Raw genomic sequence first — 13,216 nt, 5'->3', positions numbered from 1 at the left:
ATACACACCATCACAACAATATACAGGGGTTTTCCACATCAGAAGCCATTAATTCTAGAAGATCCTTTTCCTCTCTAACTGGGATAATTCCCCCATTAAAAAAGGCATTTGCCTTCTCTGATATCAATTAACAATGCAAACTGCTGCATAAGCTGGCTCAATATAGCCATCAAAACCGAACGTGCATTATTTCTTGTCACTTAGATTTAACCCAAACCAGATGTTCTTGGCTTCCTGAGGCATGCCAACTTCCCTATAGCACTCCTCCCCAGTATCATCCTATTCCGAGATAAGCAAGCAGGCAGTCCTGACTTAAGCCTGTTGGAGATGTTCTTGACGTAAGAGCCAGACATTTAAAAAACTCCACCCAAGTGTCAAGATCACAATGCCAGATTAAGGACACATTCAAGAGCAGACTGACCTGTAGGATGGGAAAATTGAGTGCCTGCTTAAGTCACTGTAATTCAATGGCCAGATGATCCCCCCTCATACCATAATGGGAAGAGTAATGGAAAAAACAATCAGGTTGAAAGCATTTTCTAAATTCTTTTCTGGTGTAGAAGAAATTTCTGGAGAGCTTTGATCAAGACAACCTGATCTTTGACACTTGGAAACAAGAGGGAGTCCCCACAGGAGAATTCACCCAAGACTTCTCTGGAAATGGAACTTGGACCCCAACACAAAATAAAAGCTCATTTGAGAAGACCGAGCTGCACGTTTGGTGCTGTTTCTCTAGACAGACAGCATAAAGCCACATCCATCATCTGCAAAATGGAACCTGCTGATACTCAACGCTTTAGAAAAATGTGATCCTGACTCTTTCCTGCCATGAAATTGTAGAAGAAATATGGCTTTTTATGTCTAATTGTTATCTGCCCCTTCTGCCCCTATATTGAAACAAATATATCATTAAGAATACTTTAAAATCAATCTTCAAAAATACGAAACAAATTAAAGTGGCCTTTTAACTGTTTTGTTCTGGGAATTTTTTTTTTAAAAAAACAGGTTTTTACTGGCCCCCATCCCCTCCCGCCCCCAAGACAATCTGTGAAGACCAATTTACATTACCCTAACACATCTGTTTCTCTACAAGGCAGCTGATGTGGTCAGCTGCTATTCTGTGTATCACAGCAGCAAAACAGTCCGGAGGACTTAAAAAGTTTTGATTTGCCAAATCTTACGTTTCTCACTCAGGTAATGCCTCTTGCTAAAGCCAGTGCTGCCTGGCAAGCCTGCAGGAGTAAGCGCCCTTCCAATATCTAAAACAGAACATCTTCCCCCCGTCCCCCCGCCCCCCCCAAAAAAAAAATCTGGTTGGATTAATTCCTTTTCTTGTATTTGAGCAAACATCAAGATATTCCAGACAAACATGAACTGAATTCTCTGGGCTCAGACATAGCTTCAAAGTGTCAAACTGAGACCCTTAATCAGGAACTGCAAATCCTGCCTTCATCTGCTCTGACTGCTGTCACTGCTGTAAACTGGGCTTTGAGGGAAGCCTGGCAAGTCAAACCAGGACAAAGCACATATACACAATAAATCCTACTATAATCATCTGAAGTGGCCTGAACTCTGCTTTTGGTTTATCTTTATTTGATCAGTTTCTGCTAGAATTTAGCTATCATTCTGTATAATATCTAGAACCCTGCTTAGAAACTGCCACTTATCCAAGCTGAAAAATAAACAATAGTTTGCAAAAGTTCCACCAACATTTTGAAATCTTTCTCCCAGTCTTATAGCTGGTTAAAAAGGGCTGAAGCATTTCAAATGTCTGTTTTCATTCCATTATTTTTTTTAATCAAAATTTGGAAGAACAATACAAATGTTCATGGAAACACTGAACCATGGAATAATTCAATGAGCTGTGTTTAACACATATTGAACAAAGGCTGTCAGACCAAGTAAACTTTCATTTTAAAGACAAAAAAGAGAATTTTAACACTAAACTAGTGAATTTTCCGTAAAAAATACCTATGGAGACAAAGCGTGGCTAGCCCCTAAATACACAGTTATCTGAAATCAGTAATACTTTCCCATAGGGATTCATCTTGACTACTTAGAGATAAAACTGCGGTGCTTGTACCCATAGTGAGATCAACAGCCTAAAACTCCATTACACCTGAACGCCTGAGAAAAGCCAGACGACTAAGATACCTGTCAGGATGCTAAGTGTAAAACATTGGCAGCTTGCTGCTTGACAACTGCTGAAGACCTAGACAATGCCTGGAGTCATTGTTTTGAAATGCCTTGCTGTCATATCAAGAAACAGTACAATGAAAAAGAGCAGGCTCTTTAAATGACCTTTCAACACGCTACACATTTGACATGTTAAAACTCTACCGTGTAGACTTTGAAACAAACAAGCTGGTAGAGAAAGCAAGGCAGCTGTGCCTTGAAGCCTCCTTTTCCCTGCCAGAGCCCAACAAGGCCAAGAAAATGCTACAGCTATTGCTGGCTGTTGAAGTACAATGGAAAACAACCTCTGGAAGATACTGTAAAATATAAAGATATCAAGAAATCTGAAGCAGGACACATCAAAGGCATCTCCTCATACATAGGTAGGGGGTGTGTGTGTATACATATATATTTTTAAATATACATATATATATGTATGATTTCACTCAGCAGTTATTGCGGAACTGTTATGGACTCTGAGAAGCCAGACTGTGACTGGGGGAATCCTTTTGTCCCAGGACAGCAGCCGGCCCACCTCTTGGGCTGTAGGTGCTCCTAGAGAAGAGGGGAGGGATGGCAAAGTCTGATCCAGTAAACGGCGTCGGCTATTTCCTTAAATCTACCCACAAACATTCAGATATGTGCTGTCCTACAAAGGAACACGCTCCTTTAAGGCATGCACGCAACCCCTGGGAAGACCCCCTCTAACCAAAAGGTTAGTATAAGCCAGGTGCACGCACATTCCCTTAACAGTCAGGGAGCAGGGGCGACCACTCCAGCGATGGTTGTGCCATGGAGGAAGTGACTCATTGTCCAGAGTTCTTTTGCCATTGCCTACTCAGATTCCTGCCTAAGACCAAGCTCCTAAAATTTTGCCCCAGGAAGCATGTATGCAATCATGCAGAGACACACAGCTAAGACAGAATCTGTGATTTTAAGCCCCCTATTTCATCTCAGACATCCTCAGTGCTTCTAACATAGAAACAAACATAAATCAGTTCATAAACAAACAATAAATCGGTTCATTGGCATTTCAATGGAACTATGGCTTATTTCTCAGGGTTTTCCAAAAACTGCTACTATGCACCAGATGGGCATTTTTTGTTGCGTTTGGGTTTGGTTTGTTTTTTCCAATCTTCTTATTTTTGTTTAAGATTTTATTTCCCAGTTTGTCACTTTACTGCACTGGCATTTGCAGCATACATTAGCCATTCCAGAAAGGTAACCTGGAATAACAACCCCAAAGCGCACAGACACTCAAAGGCTTTGACTACTGACATTCAGGAGTGATGAATGAAGTACTAGGTGCATCTAACGAATGCACTCATGTACTATGGCTGACAAATTAATGCACTGTTGATTTATAGGGAGAGGGAGGTGGGTAGCATGCATGCTTGTTACCACAGCAGTAAATGGATTTAACTTTAAGCATGTGTTTAAATGTGCTGACTTCATGCTGTGCCTAAGAGGGATGGACTTCTGTTAAATACATGCATCAAGCACTTGGCTTCAGCAGGCTTTGAAGGCTGGGTTCAGTAAAAGTATTTAGTCCTAACTCCTACAGGCTTCACGGGAAAGTAAGAAGCCTAAATACTCTGATTAATCTGGTTCTGCACCCACTACTCCAGCAAACAGAAGCTATGCGCCCTATTAGCTAGCTGCTCTCAGGACTAGCAGTCGCCTGTGCTGTGCGGAAGAGCTTGTGGGAGCCTTTCCAGCTGTTAACTGCAGCAGAGGACGTAAGGCTGCCATGCAGCCCCGTGATGTCACCTCCAGGGCAGGCGGGAAAGCTGCCATCATTACTGCTTCAGGGCTAGGAGTGCAGAAATATCTGCACTGCTACCAAGACTTGGGACCAGCAGCACGAAGACAGCCATATAACCAAGTCTCACTTCAGAGTGACTCTACAGTAATAGCAACTTAAATAACACTTATCACTGCTAAACCTTAGGTGCTTTACAAAGAGGAGGAACACAGTTAATGTCATTCCAGAGATGGGGAAGAGGTGAATGTCTCCTGTATCCCAGTCCTTTTTTACATTTTCCAAGCTGGAAGAGCAATAACATGCTGAAAGCCTTCAGACGTGTTAGTAGGAAAAGAATGAAGTGCTTTTAAAAAGCTTTATGAAAATCTCGACTACAGTTTTGAATAAGCATCCAAAATCTGGCAGAGGTTTTCTGCCTGGAGAGAAAGGAGAAACAGTTTTAATGTCCTTTAGTCAACAGGGGAGGGGAAGACAAAGAATGACCCTGCCTTTTCACACTGTAGAGACTCAGGCAGCTTTTATTGTGAAGGAAACACTCTCCATTTCTGCCCAACTCTCTTGGGGACTTTCCCATCACAGCAACAGAAACTGATGTCTATCATTTATTTTATCACACACAGAGAATTTCTTTTTTAATATAACAGAAACAATCTGGCCTAATTTCTAAAAGGAAATGAAAACTCACTGAACGCACTGCTGTAGCATTCTGCAATGCTACCCTCTTTGATCGGTGTCTACATGAAGCTGCCTGAGTGGGAGCCAAGCTCAGCAGGGGACACAAGCAAGAAATACCTGTTCTAGGTCACCCAGTATAGGTGTTCTCAGCTCCTTTTTTCCAAGTTTACCATGCTCTGAAATGAGATGCCCCTCTGGCAATGATCTATTTCCCTCCTCTCCTTCCAGAGCTGAAATAAGATGCGAGCCCACTTAACAAAAAACTTTTCCAGAATCCTACATTATTTGCTTCACAGCCCAGTATAAACACCAGTGAATATGAACACCACTTCACCACAGGCTGTATAAACCCAGAGCAAGAGCCAGCCCTTGTCCTGAAGAGTTCATACTCCAAACAGAGCAGGCAAACACAGTGGGAAGGAGGAGTAATCATTACTCCCTCTGTTACAAGGAAAGATCTTTGGTCAGGGAAAACAATTCTCTAACCCCTGATTGCTGTGTTTATGCTTATGAAACTAAGCTAAACACTTCCTTCAGAAGAAATACTTAAAAGTTTCCAGCTAAATAGAAGTGTTAGCAAGACTTCCGAAAGGCAGATATGGCAGAACTAATGGGAGAAGTCAAGTTTGTCCGGTCCCAGGCTAGTGCCTCACCCGTAAGGCACTGCATCCTGCATTAAATACAACAGGGTCTGGTGGGACAGTTTATGAAAAAAATACAACATGACAAAACCCTGCAGACTGATAAGCTTTCCCTCTTCAGCTGTATATACTCTCAGTGTCGGCAGTGGGATTCCTTAGTCTCCAGATGACAGGCACCTCCCCATTCAGAGGTGCTGAGGTCCAAAGGCCTTTGCCCTCCCCTTTGGTTCTCTAGTTCCCTGGGAGATCCCATCTGGTTTGGTAAACCACTCCGAATTCTTTTACCATTTCTGATGCAAAGCTCCTGACCCCTGAATTTCACCACGAAGAGACCTATGCTGAAGCAAAGGCTAACAATAGTGGTAAGACTTCACACCACTGAACATCTGCTCAGGTCTCTAGTAGTCATGCCATTACCTGTTAGTTGTCAAACTTCAGGTGTCACAATTTGAACAGCCTCACTGCAGGAAGCAGCGGAGATCCACGGGAGCAGGGCCTCTTAGCTGCAAGCTTTCAGCACTCTAACTGCAGATGGGCATCTTGATAATCACACCCTACAGCTACAGGCAGAGGTCATAGCATCGGGTCAGGCCTCAGATTTTGTCCTGGAGATGAGTGTGCAAGCCTTGGCTTCGTGGCTGGGACATCACGTGCCTGAAGTCAACTGGCACAAAGGCAGAGGCCGAGTGTGCTCTTTTTAGGTTCAATCTGCACACACACTGGCACTGAAATAACGCTAGCAGCTTGAGCGCTCCCCCTGACAGCGCGTGCTTGGTTGTAGATGTTTCTGGTGTGACTGAGGAAGTACTGAGGAGCTCCTATTCTGAAACAGCCATCTCTTGTCCCACACCACTTGTAGCTAAACAACAAAAAACAACAAAACCTTTGAGGTGAAACCTAAGCAGTTATTTTGGTTTCCATCTGTGCCTGAAGGCAGTCCTTAATAAGAAGTATGTTAAATCCATTTCAGGAGGTGAATAGCAACTGGAATAATAGGAGACAAAACTCTGTGGAATTAAGACTTTGTCATAACAGCAACCATTTATGGCTTGATTTGGGTTCACTTCTTTGCGAGGCAGGAAAGGAAGGAAACCAGCATGCTACAGCTCTGGAATGTCTTGCCTCATGCACGTCTATGAGAATTGTAGCATTTAAGTGGCACTTAAAAAAAAAATCTCAAGAGCCCCTTCCTTGAGCTAACACTCATGTACACACACCCCCCAAGCTGAGCAGAAGTTCCTCACAGGCCGTTAGAGGCGGCTTGCCGTCAGTCTGACAAGGTTAAGGGCATGCCAGCATGACCTGAACGCACACAAGAAGACATGTTCACGGTAAGTTTCCTTCCAAAACTCAGTTTAAATTGAAATCACATTTTCAACAGAAAAGCATTTCAATAAAATGAAACATTTTGTTTCAAACGCACTGTTTCAAAGTGCTCTGTTTCAACTTAAATGTTAAATAGGACTTCGCTATTAGAGGTGTACATGCGTACAGAGATTACAGTACATATTTTGTAGTTAATTTCAGCACTGTCACAGGAAAATGTCTGCATATCCACAAACTAGTTTGATGTTTCCAGATTAAAACTTTTCAGAACTTCCATTCGGTGATTCTGCCCCCACACCCGATTTATTGGTCTCTTTTGTGAATCCCTACTTTCCAAACCATAGCAACATGCTATTTGTAATATGCCTACCACACTTAAGGGTATTATAAAACAGCCCATGCAGCAATATCAGAGTGAAATAACCTCTGCACATTTAACTCTTCGGGTGTCCTGTGTTGGCAAAAACATTCACTGCCTATTATATTTGCAGCATAAAGCATTTAAGAGCAATTTCTTTTAGAAACAAACCTGAAATCATATGCCCTGCAGTTCCCACAGAGCAATACCTCAACTAATAATATACAGGTCAAGGGCCTAGGAAAATGCTCATTAAATTTACTCTGCAGTTTCATAAAGCCTCTATTGATACAATAGTGAATGCACTTTAATTGCCTGCAGACTTAGGAACCCTGATAACTAGCAGAGCCTTAATTGTGCAGCCCAGAACAAAGTCACAATTGAAAAAACCCTACTTTAGCACTGAATTACATTCCTTTTGAATAAAAAAAAACCTTCAGTGAAGGGCATCATTAGTTTTTACTACAAGCCTGCAGTGCTTTCTTGATTTTTCTAACTTTTTCTTTCTCCATATTTAAAGATCAAATCCATCCACTATTGTTTAACTCAAAGATGCAAATTCCTTCAGTCTTTCGAACAGCCACAGGAAAAAAACCAGGATACCTAGATGTAGTAAAGCTGTGCCAGTACCCACCTCCTTTTGTCAAATGCAAAACCTTTCAAGGTTGAGAGACCGAGTTCTCCTTTTTATCTGACTTCAATGGCTTCTGCACCCTTGCAACTGGAAATGTGAGAGCAGAGGGACTATTTCTTTCTAGAATGGTAGGCCTGTTCCCCACCTGTCACCTCACCTATCATCCTAAGCCATTTATTAATGGTTGCCACCAGGATAACTGCTTCATTATAAGACATCCAGTTCTCTGATCTGCCTATGCGAGACCTTCTCTTGCCCCAGGTTGCTGTCAGGTGCAATAACCCACTGCATCCGTTCACTTCCACATGTATAGTTGCAAGAAGCCCCTTTTTTACTGCCAAGGACCGGCTTGGCCCAACTGCTAGCCAGCAGCTCTCCTCTGGTTTCCAAAATGTGAAATCCTATCCAGGACTGTGGAAGGGCTAACTGCCCGGCAGCACGCTTAACCACCTTGAGATCTTCCCATCCAAGAGTGGTTTTGGAGCACGAGCATCTCTGGTCAGGAGGGGCTGGTATCTACTGGCAACAGATAGGACCCTAGCTTACAAGGGCAAGCCCAGTCTCGGCAGTGCATACGCCTCCCAAATGCTGTCGTTTCCCCAAACTACCCTGACCCAACACGTCCCTTTTCAGCTGAAAGGCACTCCTTTTTGCAAGCATAATTCCCCCGGCCCTCCTCCTGAAGGAACAGGGTGTGACATGGGAAGACATCCATGATGAACTGAATACATGTGGCAAATAAAAATGAGTTTCAATCAATGCTAGTACAAGGCAAGTCTAATATCCTGCCACAGAATTGTTCTCCCAGCCCACGTGTGGGTACCTCCATTGCCTCGCCTTCTTGCAAAGAAGCCTCATGCATTTCTCACTAGGCGACACAGGGAATATAGGAACATCAGCTAGTGATACTCCTCGCTCTTCCAGTCGAGAGCTGCCCAGGAAGATGTGTTTTACACTGTCGCTGCAGCCCTGCAGTTTTCACCTCCCTTCCAGTTTTGAGTCTGAGAGTTACTAGTGCAAGAGGTCATTAGTGGTTTTTCCTCTTCTGGGAGCATTTTAGAAAATGAACAAAGGCTTATTTTAATTCCCATCCTGGCTTCTCTCCGAGATGCTCTCTTTTTGCACTGAAGAACTTGGCAGCAGCGCTCCAGTCAGCAGAGTGGGACTGACTTCCTGCCTCTAAACTCTGCCTTGTAAATTATTTCCTCTATTGTATGTTCCCTTTCCTGAAAAGGCTTGGTGTGCAGCCCGCTCTGTGCACATCTGCATGCGTACGCATTCATAAAGCGGCATTTAATACTTTCTCCCTCTTTCAGTTCTTCAAACTCCTGACAGGCAAACAGGAGTAAATCCCTTTTTAAGAGCCTCCCAACTCCACCAGCCATTACTTGCTAATTCTTTTTCAAGCAGTGGGAAAACCACTGCAGCATACACTCCCCAGGCATTAACAGGTGCAAATGAAAGCAACACACATCACATTCATACCGCTAAAGCCTGATGTGGGGCAACTTCGCATATGAAATTGGCGGTATGCTGAGACTAATTGAGGAAGAAGTAGTTGGTTGTGGGTTTTTTTTAACATCCTAGCACTAGTGGAAGCTGAGAATGCTCAGTTCCCACTGCATTCGTGGTCCTATGCCTTATACTATTGCGGTCACAAGATGAGTTTTTTATGTTTAGCAGAGAATAAATCATACTTCTTGGTGCCTTCAACTATCAAAGGTCCACTGACATCAGCAGTAGAATGAAACTACTTTTTAAACTCTCATTGTTAATTATCTGCCACCCAACAAAGATATTCTGGTCTGCCAGATAAAAGGTAGAGAGTGTGCAACCAGGCAACAACACCTGTAGCAATGTAAGTTGTCAGCTTCCCGACCGGGACCGGAAGCTACATTAGTCTTTATTTTCTGCCTTAATATCTCTTTTGTAAATGCAGGCACATTAAAAAAAAATCTAGTATTAAAAGCTAAAAGAAAGGAAAATGATCATGGCAACAAGAATTCAGTCTTTCATGGTATGTGAAAATATACTGTTCAGGTACCGTAAAGTCACACCTAAATTGTGTCCAATTGTTTCTGAAGATCTTACTGTAATCACTGACAACTTTATTCAATTACTGGGTACTTCTGGCCTCTGCTAGCATACTGCAGAGACCTCTGCAATGGAGAACTAAGACACCTCATTTACCTGCAAAGCAGCCAGCCCAGCCCAGCCCACCCTGGGAGGCGATGCCTTTCTGAGGGACTGGAAAGCTGAGAGCGCCTGGCTGGCAGCAAGGGCACTGTACGACATTTGAAGTGAATAGCCCTGCTGCAAGGAGTTAGACAGTAACAAGTTGGGGGCAGGATCTGTCTTTGTCTTCTGTGGTTACACAGCACCGGGAACAAGTCAGATCCGTAAGCGTGACTGCAGTACAAAGGCCAAGCAAGAAGGAATATGAGCACAAGGTGGGTGAGGTGAGGGTGTCTTGCCCTCCAGAAGGGGCCTCTGTCTAATTTGAGTCAAGCAACAGAAACAGATAGTGGCAAGTTCTGATAGTGAAACATTATGTGTAACCAAAATAGCTCCTCAACACTCAGAATTGGAGGACCTAGTTGCTAAATAGATGCCCAGGATACATCCACAAGGCTCCTAAAGAATGCTTTCAAGGGTAGTCTCCTCCTGAAATCTCAGTCCAAGCAGTCACAACTGATTCCAAGGGTTGGAGAGAAGAAGGGTTTTAAATCCACATTGGATTCTATAGAGAAGAGATTACCCTGTCCAGAAGAACAGAGGAACAAGCCCAGCTTCTTTCTGGGCCAGTGTGATGCCACAGCCTTGAGGACGTTTCTTTAGAAGCAATGCCTTGCCCCTACGTATGCCTGGCCTTTGCAGGCTTCACTATTCAGGGCTGCCATTTAGCACCTTCTGCCAGCAGCAGAGGTCACCTGGATGTCCCTGCATGGTTTTGCTCTCTTTTGCTTAGGTAATGCAGTAACATCACAGCCTCACTGCCCTCTACATGGAAGGGGGGATTCCTTCCCCCACAAGGAACTTTTAAATGAAAGAAAAACATCATTTAAAAGGTAGAGATATTGAAAAACCAACTTCAGAGAAATAAATTAGTAACTCTCCAAGACAAGCAAGCCAAGAGACAAATTCATCAAATACTTTCAGCCAGCTGAGCTTTGTCATACTGGAGATGCTGGCATCTTATCCCCCAGCTAAGCATATAAACAGCACGCCGTCTCCAAACCTTAAGAACGCTCTCATTCCAGCCATTCCCCTATTCTGTTGGGGTAGCTGCCAGTGGTCACATAGCCCGGGCCAAATAACACCCTAAATTACACTCAGGACAGCCCTGTCTTAGTTTAACTGGGTAATACGTAAGTTACTGGGGAGCTGGATTAAACTTCTGTCTGCAGCCCCTGATTTACACAGTGTTGCCCTCTTGCTTCTGAAATAAACCCAGCCACTATTAGTGGCTTTACCAGAAGCCAGCCAGTAATCCTCAGTCTGGGGTGTGCAGTCAGCAAAACCTTTGAATGAAAAATAGTATTGGCCATCCACAGAGAGGGCACAAGCAAGCTTGATATTTACATGCATTACCATTCTGCCCTAAGCTAGAGGGTTTCATCTGCATTCCATAATTTAATAAAACAAATGCTTTGCCTGACCACAACAGCTCCTGTGTTTGGTCCATTTTTGACAGATAAATGGAAATCACTGCATTCCTCCAACAAGCAAAACCCCCTTTTGTCCACAGAGCTCCTTACTGACACAGGCCCCTGCCTACTGAGCCCGCTCTCCAGGGCGCTGCAGGCACCCTGCAAGGGCGAGCAGGATGCAGCCCTCCCAGTTTCTTGCCCCCTGAAGTGCATGCCTCTTCTTGCACTGCACCACTTGGGAATCTGTGAGGATCTATGCTGCAGCCCCTAACGACCTGTGCAGATGTGATTAACTGCGGTAGGCTTGCTTTATAATCTCAAAGCAGTGGGTGCAACACCCTGGTCTCTCTTCAGCATGCCTTTATTTTCCACTCCTGACATGATATGCTTTGACACTTTATCATCTTGAGGGCACCTGGCATTGTCCAGCCAGGTTTCCCATTAGACTTTAGAGCACCAAAACAGGCAGAAAAGCCAGGATGATAACAAACCACAACAAAAGCATTATTCCTGAGGAACTCACATGAGGGTGGGAGAGGGACTCGCATTCACTGAAAAAACAACAAAAAAATCTCCTCTACTAACCTGGTTCTCTCTTTTTTCTTTCCTTCACTCTTCTTTGAGGTAAAGACTGCACTCTGAAAACTGAACAGTCCCATGCAATTCCAGTGTCAATGCTTTTTACCATCTTCAGAAAGTGACAACTCCACCTTTAGTTAAAGGCCACCCCTGCACGAGAGTGGGGAGTCAAGCTTTGTTCTGGCTGATACTCCTTTACACATCAGGCAGACCTTCTTGCATTTGGAGTTTCATTTGTTGGCTAATGTGCCTGGGCAAATTCCAGACTGATACTTCTCACAAGGGATTTAAAAGGGCCTCCCATGTGTAATCAACTCTCTCGCCTCTAAAAACTGATATTGAAAATCCTGAGGAAGAAAAACAAAACAAAATCCCCAGAGACCTCCTGTGGACTATTTCATACCTCAGGCTTGAAAATAATTGGGCCAACTGAGAAGAATTTTGTTTCTTTTTTAAATGGAGATTTTACTCCACCTGATCCAGCTGAGACCACTTTAATGTGACTGCAAGTCTTCCCAAAATGTACTTTAAAATGGAAATGCTGAAAGATCCTCTGCACCAAAAGCATCTTTACATCCCTCCCACACCTTCTTCTGGGGTTTTTTTTTGTGAAATGAAAAATCAAAATACCTTTCAACAGAGAGAACTGCAATGAAGTATCAGGAAAGCCTGGAGACCCACTTTAAAAAACAAAATTTAAGTAGTTCTGGCAATTTTATTTTAGGAACCTAAAAGAGCAATTCCTCGAGTCCCATGAAAAAGGAGGTATAAAAGCATATACAGTCATGCCTGTACTCTGATATTGGAAAGCACAAGCAATTAAGCAAAAGGCAGAATACAACAGAACCCATGCAGTTTAGTTTCTGACACCCCTCGCACTTTTTTTTGGGCTGCAAACCTTGAAGCCTGCCACATTTCAGGAAGCAGAAAGCTAGGGAAAACGAGAAGTCCCTCAAAGCACAAGGGACACCTGCAGTCCAGGCAAGTGGATTCCAAAGTGCCCAGATTTGAAAGCACAGACAGAAGCTCTAAGGCTGTTTTAGCTGTATGTATGACTCCTTCAAACAAAACAAAAAACCCCAAACCCCAACCAGTGTTCCAACAGTGAGGTCTCATTTGGTGTTGACAGATTTGACAAGTAGTATCACTTAATGCTGGTAAGTAAGATCTACTTAAGTGTCTCTTGGTCTAAGAAGGAGATTAAGTCAGTCTTTACGTATGCCTTCATTCCAAACCTTCCCACATTTTCTCCCCTTTGAAATGCTGTAGCAGATTTTACACCTCATGTGGAAGAAGTGCAAATAATTACTTCAGTTAGGCAATACGGGCTCAAGCAAAAGTCCTGTCTATTCCCAGAGGGAGTAAGTTTATACTGGAGAGGTATGCGCATTCTTGCATTCAGAGACACAAAAC

General features: G+C 43.4%; 1 protein-coding gene across 1 annotated transcript in view; it reads right to left on the bottom strand.

Annotated features, from left to right (window-relative positions):
* Positions 1-13,216, bottom strand: part of ANTXR1 (ANTXR cell adhesion molecule 1) — a 107,622-nt gene that overhangs the window by 49,082 nt on the left and 45,324 nt on the right. The gene's annotated exons all lie outside the window — the stretch shown is intronic.

This window comes from Pelecanus crispus, chromosome 21 (genome assembly GCF_030463565.1).
Source record: "Pelecanus crispus isolate bPelCri1 chromosome 21, bPelCri1.pri, whole genome shotgun sequence".
Taxonomy (NCBI): domain Eukaryota; kingdom Metazoa; phylum Chordata; class Aves; order Pelecaniformes; family Pelecanidae; genus Pelecanus; species Pelecanus crispus.
Note: the sequence above shows the minus strand (reverse complement) of the source record. Positions and strands in the feature narration are given on the sequence as shown.